Here is a 25,382-nt window from a genome sequence, read left to right as displayed (position 1 = left end):
ATGTAGGGGAGGATGACTGTGTCAGGCATAGGTGGGAGAGGAAGTCCTTGGTCCCATGAAGGCTGGATGGTCCAGTGTGGGGGAATTTGTGGACAGAGAGGTGGGAGTGGGTGGGTGAGTGGGAGCACATCATCATAGAAGCAGGAGAAGGGGGGATGGGATAGCGGGTTTCTGGGTGAGGAGAAAATGGGGAAAGGTGGTAACATCTGAAATGTAAATAAAATATCCAATAAAAAAATAATATCAAAACAAAAACAAAACCGCACATAAATATATCTAGCAAAGTCAAATTGCAGGATATTCTACCAAATAAAACTACATCAAGGCCAAACAAAATACAAAGACTTTGTCCTAGACAGAAGAAAATGAAAGTGATATACAATATCCTGAAACGTGTCATTCTGGATTAGTTCCTACTCTAGAAGAAACAGCTATAAAGGTGTCACAGGCACATTGGACAGTGTTTGCATGCATACCCCAGATAAAACTATTGTCTCTGATCTTTAAAGGTGTGATTTTGGTAGCTATACTGTGATCAATCAGCTATTCTTTAAATATGCCAAAATGTTAGAGGAAGAGGGTGAAGTTGCTGTCAAGCAGGTTGTAAAAACAGCAAGATGCAGAGAACTGTGAACAGAGTGAGATACAATGATATTCAACAGTTTATGAACTGAGGTGGAGAGGTAGACATGGTCCTGTGTATGTTCCTGCTGGCTCTTCTGTAAGTTTTTGTTTTAAAAAATTATAAACCTATCAACAGAAAACCAGAAAATCATTTAAAGAATTATGAGTGAAATACTTTTTAATATTAAGAACTATAAAGTAATATTTATAAAATAATATATACATATTACAAAATAATAACAAAAACTTTAAAAAGCTTTTGACACAACAACGTCTATTCTTAATATAATTTAAAATTGAGTCTAGAAGGAAATTTCTTTAATCTTATAAAACATAGTTAGTTGCCAGAAACGTTGAAAAACACAGGTTTTAAGAAGAACATTATAAGCCAGGCAGTGGTGGTGCATGCCTTTAATCACAGCACTTGAGAGGCAGAGGCAGGTGGATTTCTGAGTTTGAGGCCAGCCTGGTCTACAGAGTGAGTTCCAGGACAGCCAGAGCTACACAGAGAAACCCTATCTTGAAACAAAGCCAAACAAAAAAAAAAAAAAAGAAAAGAAAAAGAACATTATAGACAGATTATAGTAATCATTAATATTAATCGCATTAGTTGAAACCCTTGTTAAAGCAATAGTAAAAGAAAATAAATGTAAAAAGAAAAAATACGAAAGATAAACTGTAAATAAATGAGGTTTTGGTGGTGGTGATGGTGTAAGATATGAACCCAGGATTTATGCCTGTTATCAAGGGCTTGAAGGGTTTATAATTTCTGCTTAACTACACAACTGAGGAAAACACAATGGTACAATGCAGGGTTAACACAATCAAGCTTTCCAGTCTCACAGTAATGACTAGTGAGAAAATGCTATCAGAAAAAAAAAGGGGGGGTCGAATTCACAGAGCAATAATACTATGAAATGTATAGAAAACAAGCTTACTAAATTCTAACTGTGCTATGATTTCAAAGGTTTGCTTCAGAACAAACAAGTATAGGCAAGAGACTGTAGGTAGCTGGCACTAAGTAGTTTTCTGTCTAATGCATGAATGTTTTTCAGTTAGTATAAAAAAACTAATTTCTCCCAATGTTTGCAGTAGCTTCAATGGTTTTGACTTGCTTTTCACTTTTTAGATGACTAGTAAGTTTGGGACTTTTATTTTTGTGTTTAAGTCTGTAATTCATACAGAATTTGCTTTTCTATATAGTGTGACGTAGAACTCAATGTTTTCTACCAGATACCTACACTATTGGTTGAGAACTGTTTATATGTTTATTTTATAGACCTTCTTCCCCCCACTACATTAATTCAGCTTTCTGTATGTGGATGTTTTATTTGTGAATTCCATTGTTTTTCTACTTGGCTACCTATTTGTCTTTCAAACAATTTATATTTTATTTTCGTTGTGGTAATTTTCTTGGTAGTCTTGAGATTTACCAGTGTAAATATTCTAATTTTATTCTTTTATAAGACTGATTTTACTATTTGCAGCCCTTCTGGCTTTTACAAAAATTAGGTTTTTTTTAATTTCCTAAGAAAAATGATCCTTTGGGAATATCAATTCCTAATTACATTTTATGACAAATCAGGAGAAAAATAACTTCAGGCAAAGTCTTTCTATACTAAAATTGTCTTTGACTTCTCTAGTTAGTGTTTTACAGTCTTTGGTATAGAAACATAAAAACAGGTGGTGTCAACTAATTTCTGAGCATTAAATGCTGGGAGTGAAAGTACACAGAATGTCTGTTTGAGTTTCATCATATTTCTTCTTTGTGTGAATATACTATTGGTCTAGTATACTATGACCTTTCTAAGTTCATTTACAAATTCTAGCAGTAATCTTATAAATATTGGAAATTTTATGCATCAATCATTATGATTCTGAAGTCTTTCATATTTTGTATGATATATTATATATATATATATATATATATATATATACTGATGGAACCTCCACACAATGAGGAAGTGATTAGACTAAAAGTGTGGAAGGTTCCTAAATTCAGAGGGAAACTTTCTAGCATTCTATTATTGTTTGATGACAGCTGTACAACATTTATGGCTATTTTTATTGATGATTTCATACCAATTTTAATCATAAACAGATATGCGTGTTTGTGTGTGTTTGGTTTTGTTGGTGATAATGAAAATAATGATTTTGCTATTTTACAGGTGATAGTGAGGTACACTGACATGTTAGAGAAAATGAAGGGTGATAGGAAGAGAAAGTAGCCCTCATCTAAAACACCGTTTGCTGTGCCCCTGACTGATGGCATAGAAATGTCCATACAGTGAATAAAGCCACAATAGCCTCCAGTGATAACATTGCCCTAAACGTACCTCACGTGCAGAAGGTAGAAAGGTCAAATAAACAAGGCTTATTTAGGACATAAATGTTCGTAACCTTAGGCTTTACTGTTAATAGCTCATCTATTTATCTAAAAAATACACCTCAAAACTCCACTCTCTATATAATATCATTTACAAAACTAAATTTTTAAGATCAGAAGTCAGTGCACACGTCTTTACATAACTTTTAAACTTAACTTTTAGGTTTAAGTAAATTTAAACTTACATTTATAAATTGTTATAAATTACATCCTTTGAGTAGTGACAATGTGCAATCATATAGACATATTAGGTGACTCACCACCCTCCTGAAAAGTCCAAACCTGTGCCTTTAATGTCATGGGTCACTGAGTCTCTCTCTCTTTCTCTCTCTCTCTCTCTCTCTCTCTCTCTCTCTCTCTCTCTCTCTCTCTCTCTCTCTCTCTCTCTCCTCCCTTCCTCGCTCCTCTCACCCCCTCTATTCTCAATCCATACTTCAATCTAAACTATGTACTCTCCTTTATCTTAATAAACTCACTATTTTTTCATCATTCTGACTCATCCTAAAATTCTTTACCATAGTACAGCTGAGAACCAGGTTTACTCTACATGGGGTCCCTAAGAAGACAGCAGCTCCTCAGGCTGTGAAGGCAGGGTTGTACAGGGATATATCTTGTCACCATCACTGACTAACAATAGAGGTAAAATTGTTGCATGTGATTGGCAATCAACTCTATCACAAGCTCCATGCTCAGACATGAAATTTCATTAAAGTGCTTTTCTATATTTAATTAATCACATGATTTCTCTTCTTTGAATGGAGAATTACATTAATTGATTTTCAAATACTTAGCCAAATTTGTATTCCTGGAGTTAATCCTCCTTAGTTCTGATTAACAATTTTAGACATTTTAGATTTAAATAAGTACATAATATATTGTATGTATATCTATAAGAAAAAATTATCAGAAAGTTTTTGTTGTTATCTGAGTCATGCTAAACATCACAAAATGAGGAATGAATTTTATTGTGTTTTTTTCTAGAAGATTTATGTAAGTTTGTGGTTATTTATTTCTTAAATATTGGAAAGATAAAGTGCTTTGTCCTCTGAGCCTGGAGGTTTACATTATGGGAAAGTTATAAGTAATGGATTCAATTTCTCTAATAGATATAAGACCCAGGATTTTTTTTCTTAGTTTTGGTGAATTATGATTTTCAATAATTTTTTTCAATTCACCAATTTTTTTCAAGTTCATGGGTTAAATCTTCATGTTTAACACAGCAGTCTAGCCAACTCATGAGTAATTTTGACCTGACAGGAATACAATAGCAGTGTCTAGAGTCTTAAATGGATTCAGTAACCTAGTAGAGATTAATGACAGAAGTCCGACAAATCATTTCCCTGCATACTTAAATATGCAAGCCTGTTGCCCTCTGCTGTCACTAGAAAACAATAATGAATGATGCAGTGGCACCCAATGAAATCGGAACAAACTTAACTCAAAATCAGATACAAAGATTTGTAGATATACACAGACACAGTTCATTCACCACATACTTCATTATTTAACCTGCTGCTACAAGTGTGGGTACCATAGGATTCTACTTCCATTAAGCCCTCAATCCTCTTGTAAGAAAATCAGGCTTTTGCTTTCTATACTACATTCTGAATTCAAAGTGTGTGGCCTCCAGAGTGATCTGTTGAATTGGTGAAAGAGTTTTATTTGCTATTAATAGAAGAGTGAAGCTTAAAGAGGCAACAATCAATTCACCAGAAACTCAAGAGTTTTGACAAATATCCAAATTTTCAGCCCTTGGGTAAAGACCACAATATTCATATGCATACCTGAAATGGCCAACTGATGAATGTTACATTCAATAACTCATTTTTCTATGGTGACTAAGGGTAATCGATTGAGATAGATGGGTTGGCTCATATTTTACTGCTTTAATTCTTTTTCTCTCATCACATCTTTCTCCTAACTTCACATCTAGTCTTTATCTGTGACACAGCTTATTTGGAGATGACAGTTTGCAATAATTGTTTGCAGTCTTATTGGGTGCTGGCCTGGTACTGTTATGTAATCAAATGCTAAAGACTGAGCTTCAATTTTCTTGTTTTCTTCGTAGCCTACTTAGTTATATTAAAAATGCAATTTTAAAAAAGGAGATGGGATATAATGAGTCATCAATGTTTAATGTCAGGTAATCACATTTTCAAAAATCAATCAATCACAGTATTAGTAACAAAGGGCAAAAACTCTAATGCTTATGATCTCACAGTTATCTGCATTAGTCATAGACTTTTGAGAATTTACTATGTATATCTACAAAACTGGGAGCCATATCAAGACCTCATTTTTCTCCATGAAGCTTATTTTAAACAATAAAATCAAGAAGCTAGAGGTTTTATCCTATTAATCACATATCTATTATACCTCTCCCAGTGCCTCATAAAGAGCTTATTATGTTATTAATGCATAAATATTCTACTTCTGAAGGATAACCTAGAGGACCATGGGAGTCTTTGAGACCCTTAAGTAAAACTGTTAACAAAAGTCTCACTTGTTTTATTCCCAGATTATTGTAAGTACACAGTGGGCATGCCTTGGGATAGTTTCAAATGCTAAATGCTGACAGAATGTGGTTTTGCACATCCTTAAATTATAAATGGATCAATTGTCCTTTCTAATGCCACAAGTCCTTATGCATGCAGTGTACAAAAACAAAATTCTTTGGAGAACTTCTTGAAAATTCATGGAATCTTGAAAACAGAACATTTAAGGATGAGCAAATTAATAATTTAAATGCCTTTCAAAGTTGAGGCAGTCAAAGGAGTTCTTGTAGTAATTTATTTGTCTCACATGCTCTTGTCTCATATGTTAAGTCCTTGTCCTCACCACATCTACCATTAAGGTAAAGCTTTTTATATAACTTGTTCTGACTTTAATAGTCTACACAGCATTGTCTAATAAAGTTCAATGAATATCTGCTGCTCTTATGTTTTTGTCTTCCAATCCATGCTTTGGTTTGTTTATGACTAACAACGTTCTATTTAAGCCAAGTACAGAAGTGCTTAGGATAGTTAGGTAGCTCTTTACTAATAATTCTGATAGAAAAGTAAAACAAATGTCATCTCAGTCAATGAGGATCTCACAGGCTTCCATGAGGGGCTTGGAAAAATTGGAAATATACTGTAAGAGCCTTAGCAAGGAGTGTGTGTGTGTACATGAATATATATATATATATATATATATATATATATATATATATATATATATAATTTCTTAAAGGGAGGCCATGAATCTGAAGGATAGTGGGAGTGAAGATTTTTGCTGCTGTTCAGTTAACAATTTATAGAGTTCATCAGTTTTATAAAGATTGTTCAAATGTTTTCTGAAATTCTTTGTGAACCAAAATAATATACTTTTGAAAGCCATCAAAGGGAAGTAAAAAGAGATACACAATAAATATATTCTTTCACACAAAAATTGAGATTACTTTGTATCAAATGGAGGGATAAAGAAAGAAAAACAAAGGAAGAGTGAAATCAGTCTACAAGGTCTGGAAGGTAGTTTTGCCTGCAAGGTTTATCTATATGTTGTTAACAACAAACTTAATGGCAGAGTCTAGCTTTCTCATCCAAAGAACCTGTTAAATCCCATATCCTTGGAGTGAACTAGAACTTTCCATGGGTCTCTACCAGAAAAGCATATTCATCAGGGAGCTAAACCTTAGAGAATCTCCTTTTGGGGCAGAGGGGCATGTTACCTACTTATGTTCAGGTTATGCTGGAAACCGCTTATTCCAGAGTCTCTCCTCAAGGTTTCATTAGGCAGATTTGTGGATCTATGACTCTGAAACTCCTCCCAGGAAGAATTTGGTTTGACTGTTAGTAACCCAACTTGTTTCCATCTTTATGTTACAGAGATTACTTTGATGTAATTTCTGTTAAAGAAACAACAACAACAGAAAACAATCAAAAAGAAGAAGAAGAAGAAGAAGGAGGAGGAGGAGGAGGAGGAGGAGGAGGAGAGGAGGAGGAGGGAGGATGAGGAGGGAGGAGGGAGGAGGGATGAGGGAGGAGGGAGGAGGGAGGAAGGAGAGGAGAGGGAGGAGGGAGGAGGGAGGAGGGAGGAGGGAGGAGGGAGGAGGGAGATTGAGGAGGGAGAAGGGAAGGGGAAGGGGAAGGGGAAGGGGAAGGGGAAGGGGAAGAGGAAGAAGAAACAAAACAACAAACTCCTCTGCAATTCATTCTCCTTAAGAAGTATTTTCAGGATACTGACCGCAGAATGAGAACTGCCTCCCTAATCCTGCCCACCTTACTTTATTCCTCTTGTCTCTGCTGCCATTTCTGAGGTTCCTCAAACTGCAGTTTGGGCTTACAGTTTTCCAAATTCCAAGAATGTCCCTAGAATATTTCCATCTTGATTTGTAAATATATTTTGTGGAGTGATTTGCTACCTAGAGAAACAGGTATGTTTTAAACCCATAGCGTTTGAAGCCTGAAAATGATAATAACTCGTATGCTAGGAAAGTTAGACCCAGTTCCTCTGTCTCTTATTCAAAGCTGTAAACCAATTAACCATCTAATGTGGTGGTAAAATTTAATAGAAAGTTCTGGCCAAATGTATGCTGATTCTGGACCGGATGGTATAACCCTAAAATTAGAAAGTCAATTGTAAATCTGAGTGGCTTTAGCTTCAACATAGACCAGGAAAGAGAAAAATAAAAATATTAACTGTGATAGAAAACTGAAATGATGTTCAGTGGAGAGGGAGACCCTGGCCAAAGTCACCCTGCTGTGAGCCAGTTTGTGGGTGGTGTGGGAGAAGCTGAGATTTATTGTTAAACTCTTCCATCCAACATTATAAAATTCCCATGTCTACTCTACCCTCAGTCAAATGCAAAGTGAACGGCTTGCCCTGGGTACTATATTCTTCTAGGGCCTCAAGGTTTAGTTGTTTTTATGTGACTATTAGAGAAAGAATTGCTGGTGAATTCATTAACTTGCTTCCTCTGACCTCAGGGTGAAGACTGTTCACATCTGCCAGTTGGTATCCTACATGACTGGTTTTAATGGCTATTTCCCACTTGGATTTTTATCAGTTGCCTTATATCCAAGTGGCTATCACTTTCTTATTTCTAGTGTGTCTTTGTTGTTGCTGAGGAATGACTTGAAACCAACTTAAAAACAAGGTCATTTATTAGCATGTCTTAAAAAAAAAATCCCAGCTTAACCAAATTCAATTTGAAGGAAGGTCTGCCTTCCAACATCTCCTTTCTTTGGATGCCTCACCAATTTTTCATTTACAGCATTATCACTCACAATAAAATTCCACAAACTCTTCTTTGCCTCTGGTTCCCTTAGGCTACTCACCATTTGTTCATTCCACAGGATGATCATCAACAGCATCATTATCCTCTTCAACAAATCAGCTTTGCTCACCCACAGGGGCCATGCTAAGGGAAGATTTGCCTCTCTGCAGCACAGAGATCGCAGGCTACCACGCCTGAAGCCCAGAGGTGGGATTTTTCAAGATATAACCTCCATTTTCAAGATATAACCTCCAATGTGCTGCCTAGGATAGCTCCAAACAGGACACTTTCTGAAGCTTAGTTTCCACCTAAACTGAATCAGGTTAGTTTCTAGTGTCTGACCTGAACCATGCTCTGATCTACTTATGTTTTCATGGAAAGTCAATAAATATTGTACAAACCCTTCAGGAACAATAAGCATATTCACATCAGATTATGATTACGTATTCTCTCTCTCTCTCTCTCCTACTCTGCATCTCTCTCTCCTCCTCTCTCTCTCTATCCTCCCTTCTCTCTCTCTCTCTTCCTCAGCTACTGTTCACATTTCAACAGCATTTTCTCCCATTGCCATTCAAGCTTAGAGAGCTGTGTCTATTCTTGCCAATACTACAAATAAAAGGCACAGAGTCCAGCCAAACAGCTGGGACTTGAGGCAAGCATTCTGCAACATTACTCATCCGAAAGTCCCTTCTGAAATGACTGGCTGTTTGGCTAAATTAACTGAATTAACTGCTTGTGTGGGCTATATAAATATAAATGTTAAATAACTGCAAACAAAAGACATATAGATGGGCTGATTTTTCTTTGGTCAGAATAACTGTGCTCAATTGAATGTGTGTCTTAATGATGTGCCTAAGTAAATGCATTAACTTTTTTTCTTTTTTTCAGAGAACATCAAACCAGTTAATGTGTGATGATATTGAGTGACTTGTTTACAATTTGGTATTTTCTCCTCACATTATGTAGGACATGCTCTTCTTTTTTCCCTCTCTAATCAAAAGGTCATTTCTTCCTTCATTTTTTTTCTTTTGGGTTTGCTTGGGTTGTTTGTTTGTTTCAAAACAGTGTCTTAAACATTGCTCAGGCTGTGCTAGAACTCACAGTCTTCCTGCCTCCACTTCTGTATTCTAATAGTCGCTATGTTTCCTCTCATTCATCAACTCTTTAGTCATCTCACCCCAATATGGTTTTTACAGTCACACCCCGAAATCCTACACTCAGAGATGAAAGCAAAACCTTTACAAGTTGAAGGTTATTCTCAGCTATGCAGGGAATTCAAGGACACCGTAGAATATATAACATCTTGTCTTTAGGTTTTTTCTAAAAAGTTACCTCATCCTCAGGCATTCATTAGTTTCTCTCATGGCCAGCAAAACCGAAGGGGAAAAGAGAAAGGTGAGTACGTGTATGTATACATGTATGTGTACTCATATGTATTTCTAAAATTATTCGAATGCATAACATGGATAATATTATAGAATCTGTAAACATATAGAACTTATTATATCTTAGCTGAATTTCTTCTTCCCAAAATAGATCTTAGAAACTATAATCTCCCCCTGTCTGTGTATCTTGAAACTGGTCATAAAGAAATTCTTACCTACACTGTTAGATGGTCAATAATAAGACCCTCTTCATTATCCTTTCACCCCAGGCATTGTAAGTGGGGAATTTGCACACAAAAATCAGGGATGACACGCCCGCGTGCCTCTGACTCTGCTCGATGACACTAAAGTGCTCCGATCCTGCTAGGTGTCCTCACTCTTTCCTTGAGCATCAGGTCAACCGCACTTTATGACATTTCTTCATGAAATTTTATCATGGTGGTCCACAATTCTCAGATAGGGCTGACCTGGGCCCCAACCCTTCAGGGAAGATAATGTGGATGATTTTCTGGCTTGTACCAACAAGGATCCCTGAATTTAAGGAAGTGGATTCTGAGTGAACCATCGAGGTGGTAAGTGTGAGAAAGTATAAAAATATTATATCTTCAGTGGCTCTGGAGCATTGTGACTTACTCGCAACCAAGCATCTACTATAGCATGAAGTCATGTTCTCTCAATGAGTTTATAGAGCATTCTCTCAGCACTTCTGATGACAACCAGAATAGAGTATGTGGAAACAGAAGAGTTAAGCACTTTACACACACACACACACACACACACACACACACACACACACACACACACTCAAAACCTACTTTAGAAATTTTTTCTATTCAACCCAGAAATATCATTGTCATCAGAAAGACCTCGGGTTTTTTGGGTTTTTTTGTTTTTGTTTTTTTGTTTGTTTTTTTTTGTTTTGTTTTTTTTTTTTTCAGTAAGTTCGAGGATTCTGTATTATCCTTGTAGGTTGCTAAGGGAAACGAGCCCATATTTTGTCATTACACTTCCTCCACTTTCTTGTGTTGTGACTAATTGCAACACTAGAAAGTACTCATCTAAGTCAGTAGCTGCAAATGGGAGTTCCCACCTGCAATTTTTGTTGTGCCTTTGGACAAGTATGTCACTTACTTCTGATGTCCTGGAATTGAGCAGGTATTCTCTAAGTAGCATATTTCTGTGGCAGTCTGTTTTCTGTGTTTCCTGGGCATCAGTGAAATGCATGCAACCATTACTTGCACTTTATCTTGCTGACTTTGAAACAATAAGATCAGACTTCCCCTCTCATGTACCCACACACAACTTAAGCCTAGGCAATAATGATTAGTTAAGGGAATTCCTGGATACAGTAAGGAAGGGATACAGTAAGGAAGGGAAACCAGACCCTTCCAAAGAGACAAATTTTACTTCCTGCTAGGTAAACAAGATATGAGGTCTGGTATCACTTCTCTGAAGCTGTACTCACAGCCACACTGTGAAGTTGGGTTATGTAGAATTAGTCTACAGCACCTATCTCAAAGCATATGACCAAACAAACAGCACATGTATCTGGAACACAAAACATCTCATGGAACTTCATCTTTCCAATTCACTAAGATATCTGATCATCCTAAATCACTTTTCCTGAGAAAGACACAAAACTAGGCTCTCAAAGTGCAACCTGGAAGTATCACTAGCATTTCCATCACTTTCTGTGTTAGTTTTGAGGTCAGTTTCTTTCTGCCTTTAAAATTCAAGAGCCCTCTTGCCTCCCTGTGTTTGTTGTCAATCAGTATTACTGCCCATTCTATGCTGTTTCTTACTTGGTTTGTTGACTACCATGACAGATAGATGCCCATTTCTCTTCTTTGCAAACATTTACTATGGGAATCTTCCCTCATAAACTGCTGTTATATTAATCCTTAGAGAGTCGCCTGTTGTCTCCAGAATGAAGTCCAGACAATTGAGCAATCAATATCCTTTTCATCCCATCCTTTCCTAATGCTCTCATCTCATCTGTCTCTACTTTTCTCCTCCTGTAAATGCTGGGCTATGTGTGTGATCCACAATCAAGAAACAGAGTTTTATACTGCTGAGCCATTGCTTTCCTCCCTTCCCAGACCCTTGTTTCCAATAATTTATTCTCATCATAATGATGAATTTGTACTTAGTCTTGGAAACCAGGTTAGTATTTTTCCCCAAGAAGACTTAACTGTACCCTCCTTCCTTTTTACACAAATGAGGAGTCCATCAGACCTTCCACATCTACCAAAGCACTAAGCTTACAGTACTGCAAACATATGGCTGCTTATTTGCTATTGGTTCCTTATGGACAAAAATCCCTTTCTTATTTACCTATATTCCTGTGGTACCAGGTAACGAATCATAAACTGTGTACATAATTACTGTTTGCCAAGTGGATGGATAAATGGAAGGAAGGGGGAAGGAGAGGGAGATGAAAAGAGAGGAGAGGACAGGAGATGACAGGAGAGGAGCAAAGGTTGTAGAAGCCTAGATTTTCAGTCTGGTCATCATTCATCCTAAAACAACTCAAGATGAAAAGGCCTGTTTCTTCCTTTGAAGGATTGGAGGAGCCCTGAGACTATACAGTCTTCCCAGAGAAGGAGAGAAAGCAGCTTCTCTGCAAATATCAATGAAACTCACAACTTGCCGTTCATTCTGTAAGTAATGCCCAGACTCATGTGGTGATTTACCTACATGTCATAGTTAGTGTCCTTTCTGTGAAGAGGCACCATGACCAAGGTAACAATTACAATGGACAAAATTTAACTGAGACTGGCTTATAGTTTTAGAGGTTCGGTCCATTATCATCATAGCATGAAGCATGGCAGTGTGAAGGTAGACATGGTTCTGGAGAAGGAGCCAGAGAATTCCACATCTTGATCAGAAGGCAGCCAGGAGGGAATTCTGCATTGGATAGAGCCTGAACCTAGGAATCCTCTAAGCCTACACTTCCTCCAACAAGGCCATACAAATCCCAACAAGGCCACACATCCTCATGGTGCTACTTCCCTTAGATCAAGCATATTCAAAGGACCATACTATGTGAGCCACAAGACATGACCAAAGGAGAGGAAACAAGCAGAGATTTTTCATTTGCTTAGCTGTATTTCCTACTATTTGTGACTTAATAAAATTCATTAAGACATCTTGATTAAATACATAGTCATTTACTAGGTAGCTATGCATTATGTTGTGAGTCTAGAGCCTTAGCTTTTTTGTGAGAGGAGTACTTGTACTCTGAGGTTTAGAATATTCTGAATAATAAGCAAAACTTCTTTCACAAATCAAACAACCCCTTCAAAAAACGAGCAAAGAAGAGAGAAGAAAAGAGGAGAGATGAGAGTTACTAAAAACCAAAAGCCACTATAAGGTTATAATATCCCTGTTTCTCATTTTCCATAGTTCAGCTCTTGGGAGATTTTTTTTTAATAGACTGGATTTAAAAAAAAAAAAAAGCTTAATAGTTCTAAATAAAATGGTATTAATCAGTTTGCCTTTATTATAACAAAATCCATGTAAAATTAACTTAGGAGAAGAAAGGGCTTCTTCTTGAAGCCTCCATCCTCCCCCACCCAACCCCCCAACACACACTGCTTTATTTCTTACAGATTTTTCCAGTTCATGACCAATTGGTCCTACTACTTTTGATCTATGATGAGACAGCATAGCATACCATGGTGGAGGCATTTGTGAGAAATTGCTCACTTTTATCACCAGAAAGCAAATAGTATGAAGAGGCTGATTTCCCCGGATCTTGCTAAGCATACCCAATGGCCTAAAATCCTCCTACAAGACTCTACTTCTTTTGATGTTAGTATAGGCTTATTTCATTTTTTAGCTATGTCTATGTGTGTGGGGTGTGTACATGTGAGTACAAGTGTTAGCAGAAGCCAAAGCTTGGTTCAGTTCAGAGTCTTAAAACTCAAGGCTACTTAAGATTCCAGATCTCCTGGAACTGGAGTGCTGTGGATACTGACAGCCAATTGGGACCCTCCGAAAGAGCAGGATGTGTTCTTAACCACTGAGCATCAATCCAGCCCAGACCCCAGTTCTTAAAGTTTCTATCTCCTCCCAACATTAGCACACTGAGGACCAAACCATCAAACTGCTGGTGTTTAAACAATATTTAATATCCAACCTACTATAGTAGCTAACTGTAACTTTGCATTGACACATTAACAGAACAAATATGTCTCAATGTACATCTTTTCCATTAGGCATTTTTTAGAGGAAATGTAACAGGGCTCTTTCATAGTTCTGCCCCTCACATTTAGTATATGAGTTATTTTGAAGGGCCATACCATTTCTGACTCATCATTCATAGTGTTAGCACTCAATGCCATTTCTCTTTTCTTCATTTCCATTCCTCCCCTCCCCCAGCTTCCCAGCTCTTCTAAATTATATAAATAAATAGATAATCTTTTAGCTTTTGTCTGGTAACACAGCCCTTATTGTCTATTATAAAAATTGAAACTCCATGCCAAATTAAGGAAAAAAACATGCCTGGGAAGACATTTTTTTTTTTTCTTATGAGTTCAGAGAGTCTTGAAACTCAAGATCACTTCTCCAGATAATCTGAATTAAAAAAAATTATAAGGTACAAAATGTGACCTAGTTAGCTTCTGCTGACACTTGCACTCACATGCATGTATACTCCCCTTCACACACATTCATACACATAATTAAAAGTAAAATAAGCCCTTAATAACAATAAAAGAAGTGAGGTCTAGTAGGTGGTCAGTGGGAGTTTGAATGTCTGACCTTAAATTCTTCTGCTCTTTATCCCAGGCTCCAAGTATCTCTCTGTGGGCCTTACAAAGTTTTACCAGAAGATGAGCAACATTTTCATATGTTACTGGGACACCTAAATCTCAGTGACTGCCACAAGTAAGGAAATATCTGTGAATATATATTTTATTTATAGATATTTGCAATACATGAACCACATTTTAGTCTACTGAAGATAGGTTCAAAGTTGAAAGAGAGCTATGCTTCTGAAGCATATTATGATAACTTTCCAGATGAAAAGGGAGTTCCTTAATTAGTCCAACAACAAATGTAGTCAGTGGATGGGGTGTAACCTGCACCTGAGGTGGCAGTGAGGTGCACCTGAGGATGTGTGTGTTGCATGTATATGTGTTAGTATACATGCTAGTGTAAGTGTGTATGGGGGAGGGTATGTGTGTGTATATGTGTGCATATATGTGTGTTGACAGAAATTAAATCCAGGGCCTTACACATGCTCAAAAAATCTCTACCCCTTATTTAGACCCTATTCCTCTTATTCCATAAAATGTAACAAACATCTCTTCTATAAGCCAGGCAGATATTTGACAAGGAAAGAAAGAAAGAAAGAAAGAAAGAAAGAAAGAAAGAAAGAAAGAAAGAAAGAAAGAAAGAGAGAGAGAAAGGAAAAAAGAAAGAAAGGAAAAAAGAAAGAAAAAAGAGAAAAAAAGAAAAGAAAGAAAAGCGAACAACAGTGGACAATCTTAAAGGGAAATGGGAAAGTTGAGGAATAGTAAAGAGAAGGTAAAACCATTTGGGGTTTTTTTTTTCCTGAATTCTCTTACATAGAATTCTCTGAAACCCTGCTCGGTTTTGGGCTCCATACTGAGTGAATTATTGCACTGGCTCATTTGCTACTTACTGTTCCCTGTGGCACTGGGGTGGGTGGCCACTGTTACTTCCTCAGTGGATGAGAAAACAGAGCAGGTACTTAGTCAAAATACTTTGGCAGTGTTCCAAAGCCAGTGACTAGGGAGCCAGTGTAGAATTTTGACTTAACAGGATGCTGATAATGGCAACATCACCTTGCTTCTCATTGCATAGAACTGACAAAGGACACAGGATGCCCACAAACCAGAAAGACACAGTTCCTAAGGGGGGAAACAGGAAAGTGGTATGACAAAATGTCTCTTGTAAGTTAATTCTAGTATCTCAAAGACCTACCTAGTAGGACCCCCAACCTCTTTGTGTTGAATAATGTTGACACCACATCAGTTCTCTAGGTAGGCCATTCTGTTTCTAAGGTATTTCCATAAAAAAGCTTCCCAGAAGTACCTAAAGGGCCATATTACAGATGTCCATCATGGCTTTGGATGGAAATGCAAAATATTTGATGACCGTAAAAAGACCTTGAAGGAAAAACACAAGACAGAAGTTGCCAGCCCATAAAGAAATATAGAATTCAAAAAGACATTAAATGTGTTTATATATACAGAATACCTCAGAACATGATGACAAGCTTAAAAAGTAAGTAGAATAAAGAGTGTAATATAAAAGTGAGAGTGCATCTTAACTGCATATGGACAAGCACACATGCAAATAACTCTTGGAGATAAATTAGGAGAACATCTTGTATCTATGTGCCTAGATGTGAATCTTTGTGTCTGTCTGTGTGTATGAATGTGTGTCTGTGTCTGAGCATCTGTGTGTATATGTATGCATATGTGTATGTGTCCACATGGATCTGTATGCATGAGCATGTGCATAGCCTGCATACTTTGAGTATTGTCCCTTAGAAACCGTCTACCTTTCTTGGCTTTCAGTTTTTATGTGTAGGAATATTTTACCTACATGTTTGTATGCATACTAAGTACATACCCACTGCCCACAGAGGACAGAAGAAAGTATTTTGTTCCTTATAAGGTTGTAAACTACCGTGTAGGTCTGAGGAATTTAACATGAGTCCTGTGTAAGAGGCACTGTTAACTGCTGAGCCTTGTCTCTGGTTGTTGGCTTTTGCTTTTATTTGTTTTTTTTCTGAGACAATGTCTTGTGTTGGTCTGGCTTCACCAACTCAGCTACACCAGCTGGCCAATAAGCTCCAAGCTTACTGTCTTACTGTTTCTACCTCCTAGCACTGGGATTACAAATGTGTTCCAACTTTTGTATGTAGACCCTGGACTTGAACTCAGCTCCTCATTTTTGGAAAGCAAGTAGTTTACCAATTGAGCTGTTTCCCCAGCTGAGGTTATCAGGCTATTCTTGTACCCATTTAAAGCTGAAAATCTTTCCAGGGATACACGAGGTTTTCCTTCTTTTGACAGACCATTAAACTTGTTCAAAATGACAACCTTTCTATTTATTCCTGTTTCTATTTTCCCTCTAGTCTAAAATGTGTGGGTTTTGAAACACGGTGACACACATGCCCTGATACTTCAACTTCCATTTCCCCCAGGCTCTGCCTCCCAAACTAAACAAATGCAGACTTCATCTCTCTATTTCTCTAGCATTGGTTTGCCTTGGCTTATAAGGTGAGCATTCCTCTAATACCTGAATAGAAGCCAAAAGGAAAATAGACACTTGTGGCTACTTTTCTATACTTACCAACCAATTAGTTTTTGCCACTAGAGAAGATAAAGCTTAATGGACAGAGGAAGAAATTCTAAGCCAGGCATACCAGATAGGGAGCTTAGTTCTTGGATCTGCAATGGCATGGGTGTCTAAGCATTTTGCATCTGGCTTTTCTTTTTCTATTTAGTGTATGTGCATACACACATGCATGCACACATGAGTGTGTGTGTGTGTGTGTGTGTGTGTGTGTGTGTGTGTGATATGTGATGGTAGGAGTGAAGAGTATACAAGCCGAGGTATGTTTGTAGAAGTTAAGAGTTCAACTTGGAGAGTAGAACATCTCCTTTCCCCTTTCTATGAGGTCTAGAAATGAAACTGGGATCTTCAGGCATACATGACAACCACCTTTGCACAGCGAACATTCTCTCTAGCCCTGTTTTGTGATTTTTAAATAGAGTGGTTTGGACTTTTAGGTGACTTTTTAATTACCCCTTTGTGTAATTTTAAAGAGTGTGCAAATGTATGCAATACATTTGGTGTGGTGGTTGGGATATTGTTAATCAATCAAGAGTCAGGCTAGCTTCAAGAGTAGTTTGGGTAACTTTACTGGTCACACTGGTCAGGGTATAAGAAAGCCATTTCAGTTTTCAAGGAAGAGTAACTTCCCCAAGGCCACATTGTCAGTTCTAGACTGAGCAGGCTTCATCTTGTGCTTAATGCTTCTCACTATATGAATATTTGTAGATTCCAAAGGCTTTTGCTTTCCTGGTTTCTAATTCTTCACTCACACAATTATTTTGGTTCTATCAGTGGTAGACTTTTTTTTTTCCTAGTGTTTTCCACACCCAAGATCTATTTGGAATCTAAAATGTGTTCTGATAAGCCTCCATGCTTACTGCTTACCCTTCTCACTCAGTTTCTATTATGAACACACAGAGAGTATTAGGGGGTTAGAGAAGCTCTTAGGGATTATTTTTAGCTCCTGATTCCTTTGCAACCTTGAATTCTTCATGCTTTATGTAATTAACTTATCAGAAGAAGGGAGATGTTGAAAGCCATTTCCTCTGAGGACCACAGATGCTGCAAAGGTGTAAGAAGTTGCAGTAATCGGAAGGGCATTGCTGAGCTTGGCTTTATTAGAAAGCAAAATAAACAGCATGCTGCATGCTGACTTCACCCTCATTAAACATTCATACTGGAAACGCTTACCTTGTGACAGCCAAGATGTTATCCTTTGCAGAAAGAGATTGGGGGAAAGGAATCCCTAGGCCAACACACTGCAGCTTGTGTTCCATGGCTTGGGAAAAGCAGGGTTATGTAAAAGCTTTTAATATGCCAGGCTAAGCAGTTTGGCCTTCAACCAGTTTGAAACACCTGGGGCGGGATGTGATGGTGGCAGAGCGAGGCATCTGGAGAGGAGAGAGAAGAGACTTACACACCAGCATGCACAGAAATGTAAATAAAAGCCTAAAAGCTGGGCAGGCCTTTATTCTGCTAACATTGTGTGGTGCCAGTCTGCAAAGCCTAATGTGTTAAGAGGATTAACGCCAGCATTGCATGAACTTTGAAATAGCCCAATGAAGCTCACAAACTTTCCAGTTTAAATTGGTCCTCAGCAAGACCTCCTTCATCAGGAGGAATTTGGCAGCTCAGATCCTGCCATTGTCTTCAAGCAGGGCTCCCCTCTGGGGTGTCAGCCTTGTCCTATCCCTTTTTATTCCAGGAGGAAGACAGAGAAAGAGCCAAAAGGGCAGGATTTTCAGAGAAATCATAGTGGCATCCCAAATCAGAAATAATGTTCTATCATGGCATTCCCAATTTAAAAAAAAAAGAAAGAAAGAGAGAGAGAGAGAGAGAGAGAGAGAGAGAGAGAGAGAGAGAGAGAAAGAAAGAAAAGGAAAAAAGTTTTGAGAGTCAAAATGAAATCATGTTTTCTACCATTTAAACTAGAGATAAAGGCATTGGATTAGGTGACTTTTGGAACAGATTTGCCTAAGAATGGGAACTTCCAGTAAGGTAGATCCTCACTAAAAGGTCTCCAAACCCTTCCCCTTCGTCTTAGCAAAAATGACACTAAATAAAGAAACAGGGAGAAGAAAAGAGTCAGAATCCCCCACTGGTGTTCATCACCACTTAAGGATAGCAGTAACTGTAGAGCAACATCTGATGTGGCACTCTGCCTGGATTGGGGCACTGCAGAGTTCCTGTGCCTAAACACCTCTGGGCACAGTTGTAGAATCAGTGTCAGTCACACAGACCTTGAAAGCATAAAGAACTGCTTTCCTCTAAGGCATGCTCCCTCCACGCACAAGGTTCCTGGGGCTTTTGCTCAGGATGCCAAGGACTGTGAAATAGATTTCCATTATTCAAGGAGCAGCTGGAGACTAGAGTTTTCCTAGCCTCTCTTGGGTGCCTTCTAAAGATCCTACTTCTATTTCAAGGATATCAGATACCAGCCACCTTTCTTTGCCTGCAAAAAGAGGGAAAATTCTGAGAACTGCTTCAATACTCGAATCAACATTATGTCATCACCACCAAACACAAAGCTAGTAGCTGAGAACAGCGGTCAGATGAGCTGAAGGGATGTTAGAGGTGCCTGTCAATGGAAGAGAAGCCTTCCATTCAGACCTGGTTGTTTTCCATGAAGTGAGATAATCTAGAAGACTATTTCCTAAGACAAACAGAAAAAGAAAAATAAGCAATGAAACTCACTTAATAGCTTTGCTGTATTAACCAGGAAATAACAGGGCCTATGTTGGTATCTCCTTCCAGCCAGTGGGTTTGTGTAATAACTCTGTCATGTTCTCCATCTCCCATTCCCTGTCCATAGTACTGAATGAATTCATGAGAAAACCAGGAGTCAGGCTAACAAAAGAGAAAATCAGTTGTAAAAGTAATGAATATTTCAGTGGAAAATAGATTGTATTTTTTAACAAACTATGACTTCTCAGCTGAGGGATACACAAAGCAGGATCAATTGCAGGGGACAGCATACTGATGCTCACCACAGATGTGTTTTCATTTATAACTACGTTATGCCAAAGGTACTGCAGAGCGCCATTCAACTGCAGTTATGTCAAGCAAAGACAGGCAGGAACACCTGCAGAGTCCCCCACAATGTGACTGTATGTTAAAGCACTTTTTAGACAGCTTTTGGAACACCTGTGGAAAAAAATTTCCATGAATCAAAACTAGCAAATACATTAGTTGAGTACAACATGGCTTGAGATACACTATTGATAGCAAATCTATCAATAAATTATGGGAGGAAAGTTAGCTAGGAAATAAATTCTCCTTTTCTTTAGCACTTAACATCTATATTTTTCCTGCATTTTCTAGGAATTTAGATTTTCAGAGAACTCCAACTCATCAGGTAGTTCTGAGTAAAATATCAATGCTCTCTTCTGGATCAGTGTGTATATGACCTTACACGTGTATGTGGATATACATGTTTGTAAACACATTATGGTGGTCAGAGGTCAAAATTCAGCATAGTTTTCACTGCAAGCACTGTTAACAACTGAGCAATCTCCCTGTCTCAAGTCAGTCTTCTGATGACATCCTTTCTGTGCTGTGTGGCTCATGACATCACTTCAATTGCTTAAAGAATCAAAAAGGTAAAGTTGTTGTCCAGTTGGATTGTGTCAGCCTAATCCAAAAGTTCTTAGAGGTCAGTGGCAAAGTGGGTTGACAAAAGTCATGAACCCTGAGAGAACAAATATGCCATGACTATATGTAAATACAAAGCCCTGATCTGCAACCAGCCCTTGGAACTTCCCCCTAAACTATGGTCATCAACCTAGGAACCCCTGAACAAGACAATGACCATCCTAGAAACCATGCTGGAATTCCAACAATTCAAATAATTTTCACAATAACTGGCTAAAACTGCCAAAGTCTGAATAATAACACAGCTTCTCTGGTTATTGATCTTACTTTTAAGTGAGGAGTAACCAGAGAGAGCCAAATATACAGTACAAATCAATCACTCAGGAGACGCACATTTGATTACCCTGTGCCAGCTGTCCACTCACACCTGAAGTCTTTCCTTATTTTCACAGACTTTCCAGCTCTTGGGAGTGCCTTTGAGTCTCTGCCAATATAAGTTCTAGTGGTTAATTACCTTGCTCTAACAAGCTCTGAATATGTAGCCTTTTCTCATTCCCTTTTGATCCATTTCTATTTATTTCCATAACCATTGCTTCTCTCTAAAAAGTATTTTTAACGTTTTAAATGAAAATATAATTACATCATCCCCTTTTCCTTTCCTTCCTCAAACCCTCCCATTCATTCCTTTACTCTCTCTCTCTCTCTCTCTCTCTCTCTCTCTCTCTCTCTCTCTCAAATTTATAGCCTCTATTTCTTTAATTGTTGTAGAAACACACACACACAAACTTTCCTAAGTATATAAATACTACCTGCAGTGTTTAAAATGTTGCTTACATGTTTATGTCTATGATTTCAGGGCTGAACACATAATGTTGGCTACCAAGTTTGAGGTTCTTTTTCCCTGGGGAGGGCTATTTCCCCTGCTCTCTGCATTCCACAGTTATTTGTACTTCTTTGGGGTTAAGGGCGTGTGAGATGGCCCCACTTTATGTTAGCATATCTGTTGCTGTCATTGCTTCTTTTACAAGATAGCCCTTAAGTATTTCCTTGTAATTTTTTTAATTTTGAAGAAGAGTGGCTATATTATTATGGTGTAGCTACTTAGGATATCAGGGCCAACTCTATGCTTAGGATTCAGACAGAGACCTTGAATGACATCATAGAAGCAGGAATTATCCTCCATGTATTAAAAAAGGAATGCTAAGAAAGGGCCTGGGCCATATAAGCTTTGGAATGCTCAGATTAAAGGAGAACTACTCAAAGGGGACAGAGTCACTGCTGCTCTAGGTTCAAAGTGCCAGCACTACCCTTGACTGGGCTCTGTCAGTGCTCACCAGCTGCCACTTTGATGTATCCACACCACTCCTGAGCAGAAAAGTGAAAGCTATAAAGACACTAACCCACACCCACTGTTGGCACCTGCGGAAATGTTCAAACTTTTTCTCTGGGGTGCTGGTTTTTCTGTCTACTGAAACACACTGGCTGAGACATCTTATCAAGAGAATCTGACAAAAAATACATTAACACTGGTAAGAACATGGGGCAGCAGAGAATGTGAGAGGACAAAGAACAGACTTGATGGACAAAGTTGAATCTTTCTTTACAAGGAAGAGAGAACCGGCCAAATGAGATGAATTAAAGGAGCAGTAATTAATGTTAGCAGAGAGAAACAGTAGCAAAAACAAGTCCTGGAAACCATCCCCTCTGGTAATGTCACAGCATCCAGGGACAGAAAATAGCTTGTGATGAGGTTTCAAAATGCCAGTCAGTATCAGGATGTTCAATTTAAACACGAGAAGCATGTGAGAAAGAAGATAAAACAAAATTCCCTGACCTTAGAGAGTACACATTTTATGTGGAATGGGAGAGAATACAAGAACAACAACAACAGGTACGTATTATGAAAAAAGAGAGAAAGAGAGCAGATTGGTGAGGAGCAGGAAAATGGGGAGCAGCACGGAGTTGAGATTGCTATGTCAATAGGCAGATGAGAAGGGAGGTTGGTTTACAAAGAAGAAATCTTCAATTAAGGTCTAAAATGTAATTTAGAAAGTCATGTGAACACCGGGAGTACATCAACCAGAGAGCAGTGTAGATTCAAATGTTTTGAGGCAAAATACACAAAGCCAGGGGGACTATAAAGAAAATCAAAGGTTACGTTATGAAGGCTCCAAGGAACAATGCCAATGTCTCTGGCCTAGCATATGATGAGAAGAAACCAATGATTTTAGTGCCAAGAATAATATGATCTGATTGAGGGGGTTGTGACTAATTCCACACATAGAATGGACAGAGGGGACATACAGGATTGCAGATGGAGGTCAACGAATGGAGGGTAGCCAGGGGACCACTGCAAGAAACAAGGTGGAAGATGCCTGTAATGGTTAAAACAACTGTCATGTGTGTTAAGATAGTCTTCTAGATAGGCCTGTTGAAGATTCGTCTTACCTTAATTAAAGTGGGAAGAGCCACTGATGTGGGTGTCACTAATTCCTGGTTGGGTCCTGGACTGTATAACTAGTGAAGAAAAGATGGCCTAACTAACTGCTTTAGCCTCTGCTGTCTAGCCTTCTGCCATGACAGACATTATCATGAACAGTGAAACAAAAGAAGCCCTTTGTCTTTTAAGTTGCTTTTATCAGGGCATTCTATCAGAGCAACAGGAGACAAAAACTAGACTAAACTAAGACAAGGCCCAGAGTGGATGACAGTGAAGGTGCTGACATGCAGGTTATTCATGTACATAGGAAAAGGACATAATGCAATCTGGTCAGGATTAGCCCGCAGACCTTCATTGGAAAGCCATTTCAAAAAACACCACCTTCATCATGGTTTATTGGCGGTGTCATCTTGAGCCCACGTATTGTTCTCACATTGACTATGCATGTTGTCGTCTCTGCATCCTTCCTGCTTCATTTCCATTGAAAGCACTTTGTCCTCAAGTCATCATTAATGAGACAAATGAACTTAGTCTTTTATTTGCTTGTGATTCTACTTCCAAATAAAAATTATCTTTACACAAAGTTATTTTGTGATTTCTTATATACAAATAAAGAAGCTTTCAGGAGAATCTTGAATGTGCTTGAATGTGTCATTTTTTGTACACACAAGAATGTCCCCATTAGACTGATGAAAAAATGAAAATGTAAGCACAAACCAAGTGTTTGCAATACATTGACCAAATCTAGCATGCAAGCTTTACAGACTCTTTCATATCACTGTTATAGAAATAGCCTGTGTGGAGTCAAACACCTTTGTCTCAATCCAACTCTGACTCAAATATGAAACTCAAGTGTTCTACTCAAAGAAAAAGTGAGAAATGAATCAGAATAGGAGAAATATATTGAGTAACAAAAGTTAGATAAGTAGCTTCTCTGTATAAAGAGTGTAAACTATAATTTCTAGGGAAGAGGGCATCAGACACCTAAAATGGTTGACTAAGATAAACATACACCTTGTTAAGTTTGGGACCCTATGATTCAGGCCTAACACTTAATAAGTTTCATGAGAATGTCATTTCAAAAGACTGTATTCATCATGTTACATTGGCAGTGTCATCTTCAGGCTCACATATTATTCCCACATTGACTTCACATGCTGTGGTATCTTTATCCCTCCTGCTTCATTTCCACTAGAAATTGTTTCCAAAGAGCAAACTCCTATAGAGTTATCAAAGCAATATAAAGTTAAGTTCTCAAGATCAGATAAATAATTTAAATACACCTATAACCCCATAGGAAATAGAAGCCATCATTAAAAGTCTCACAAACAACAAGAAGAAAAAAAACTACCCATGGCCAGACAGTTTCCACACAGAATTCTACCAGACTTCCAAAGAAGAGCTAATACCAATACTTCTAAAATGACTTTCACCAACTCCACTTCTGACAGAGGGACAATTTCCAAAATATATAAAGAACTAAAGAAACTAGACATCAACAAACAAAATAATCAAATTAAAAATGGGGTACAAATATAGACAAAGAATTCTCAACAGAGTAATCTCTAGTAGCTGAGAAGCAATTAAGGAAAAGTTCAACATTCTTGGCCATCAAGGAAATACAAACCAAAATTACTTTGAGATTCCATTTTATACCTGTCAGAATGGCTGAGATCAAAAATACAAATGACAGCTCATGTTGGCAAGGATATGTAGCAAGGGTGCAATCTCCTTTGCAGCTGTGAATACAAACTTATATAGCCATTTTGGTAATCAATATGTAGTTTTGCAGAAAATTGGGAATTGATCTACCTCAAGACCCAGCTATACAACTTCTGGGAATATATCTAAATGATTCTTCATAATATCACATGGACACTTGCTCAGCTATGTTCACTGCAGTTTTATTTGTAATAACCAGAAACTGGAAACAACCTTGATAACCTTCAATCAAAGAATAGATTTTTTTAAAAAAGTGATACATTTATACAATGGAGTGTTACTCAGCTATTAAAAAAATGACATCATAAAGTTTGAAGAAAAAATGTATGGAACTAGAAAAAAAATCATTCTGAGTGAGGAAACTCAGACCCAGAAAGACAAACATAGTATAGTATGTACTAACTTAAAAGTAGATATTAGCTATTAAGTAAAGGAAAATCATGCTGTAATTCATAAACCAGAGAGGCTAAGTTACAAAAAAGGCTCAAGAAGGTTGCATTGATCTCCCTGGGAAGGAAGAATACAATAGATTTTTGTAGTGGACTAGGAGTATGGGGTGGGGGGATGGAAGGATAGAGTACTGGGAGAAACAACTGGAAATGGGATGGGCATTTTAGGGAAAAGGTGGAAACCTAGTGCAATGGCAACTCCCTGAAATCT

Source organism: Arvicanthis niloticus, chromosome 14 (assembly GCF_011762505.2).
Source record: "Arvicanthis niloticus isolate mArvNil1 chromosome 14, mArvNil1.pat.X, whole genome shotgun sequence".
Taxonomy (NCBI): domain Eukaryota; kingdom Metazoa; phylum Chordata; class Mammalia; order Rodentia; family Muridae; genus Arvicanthis; species Arvicanthis niloticus.
Note: the sequence above shows the minus strand (reverse complement) of the source record.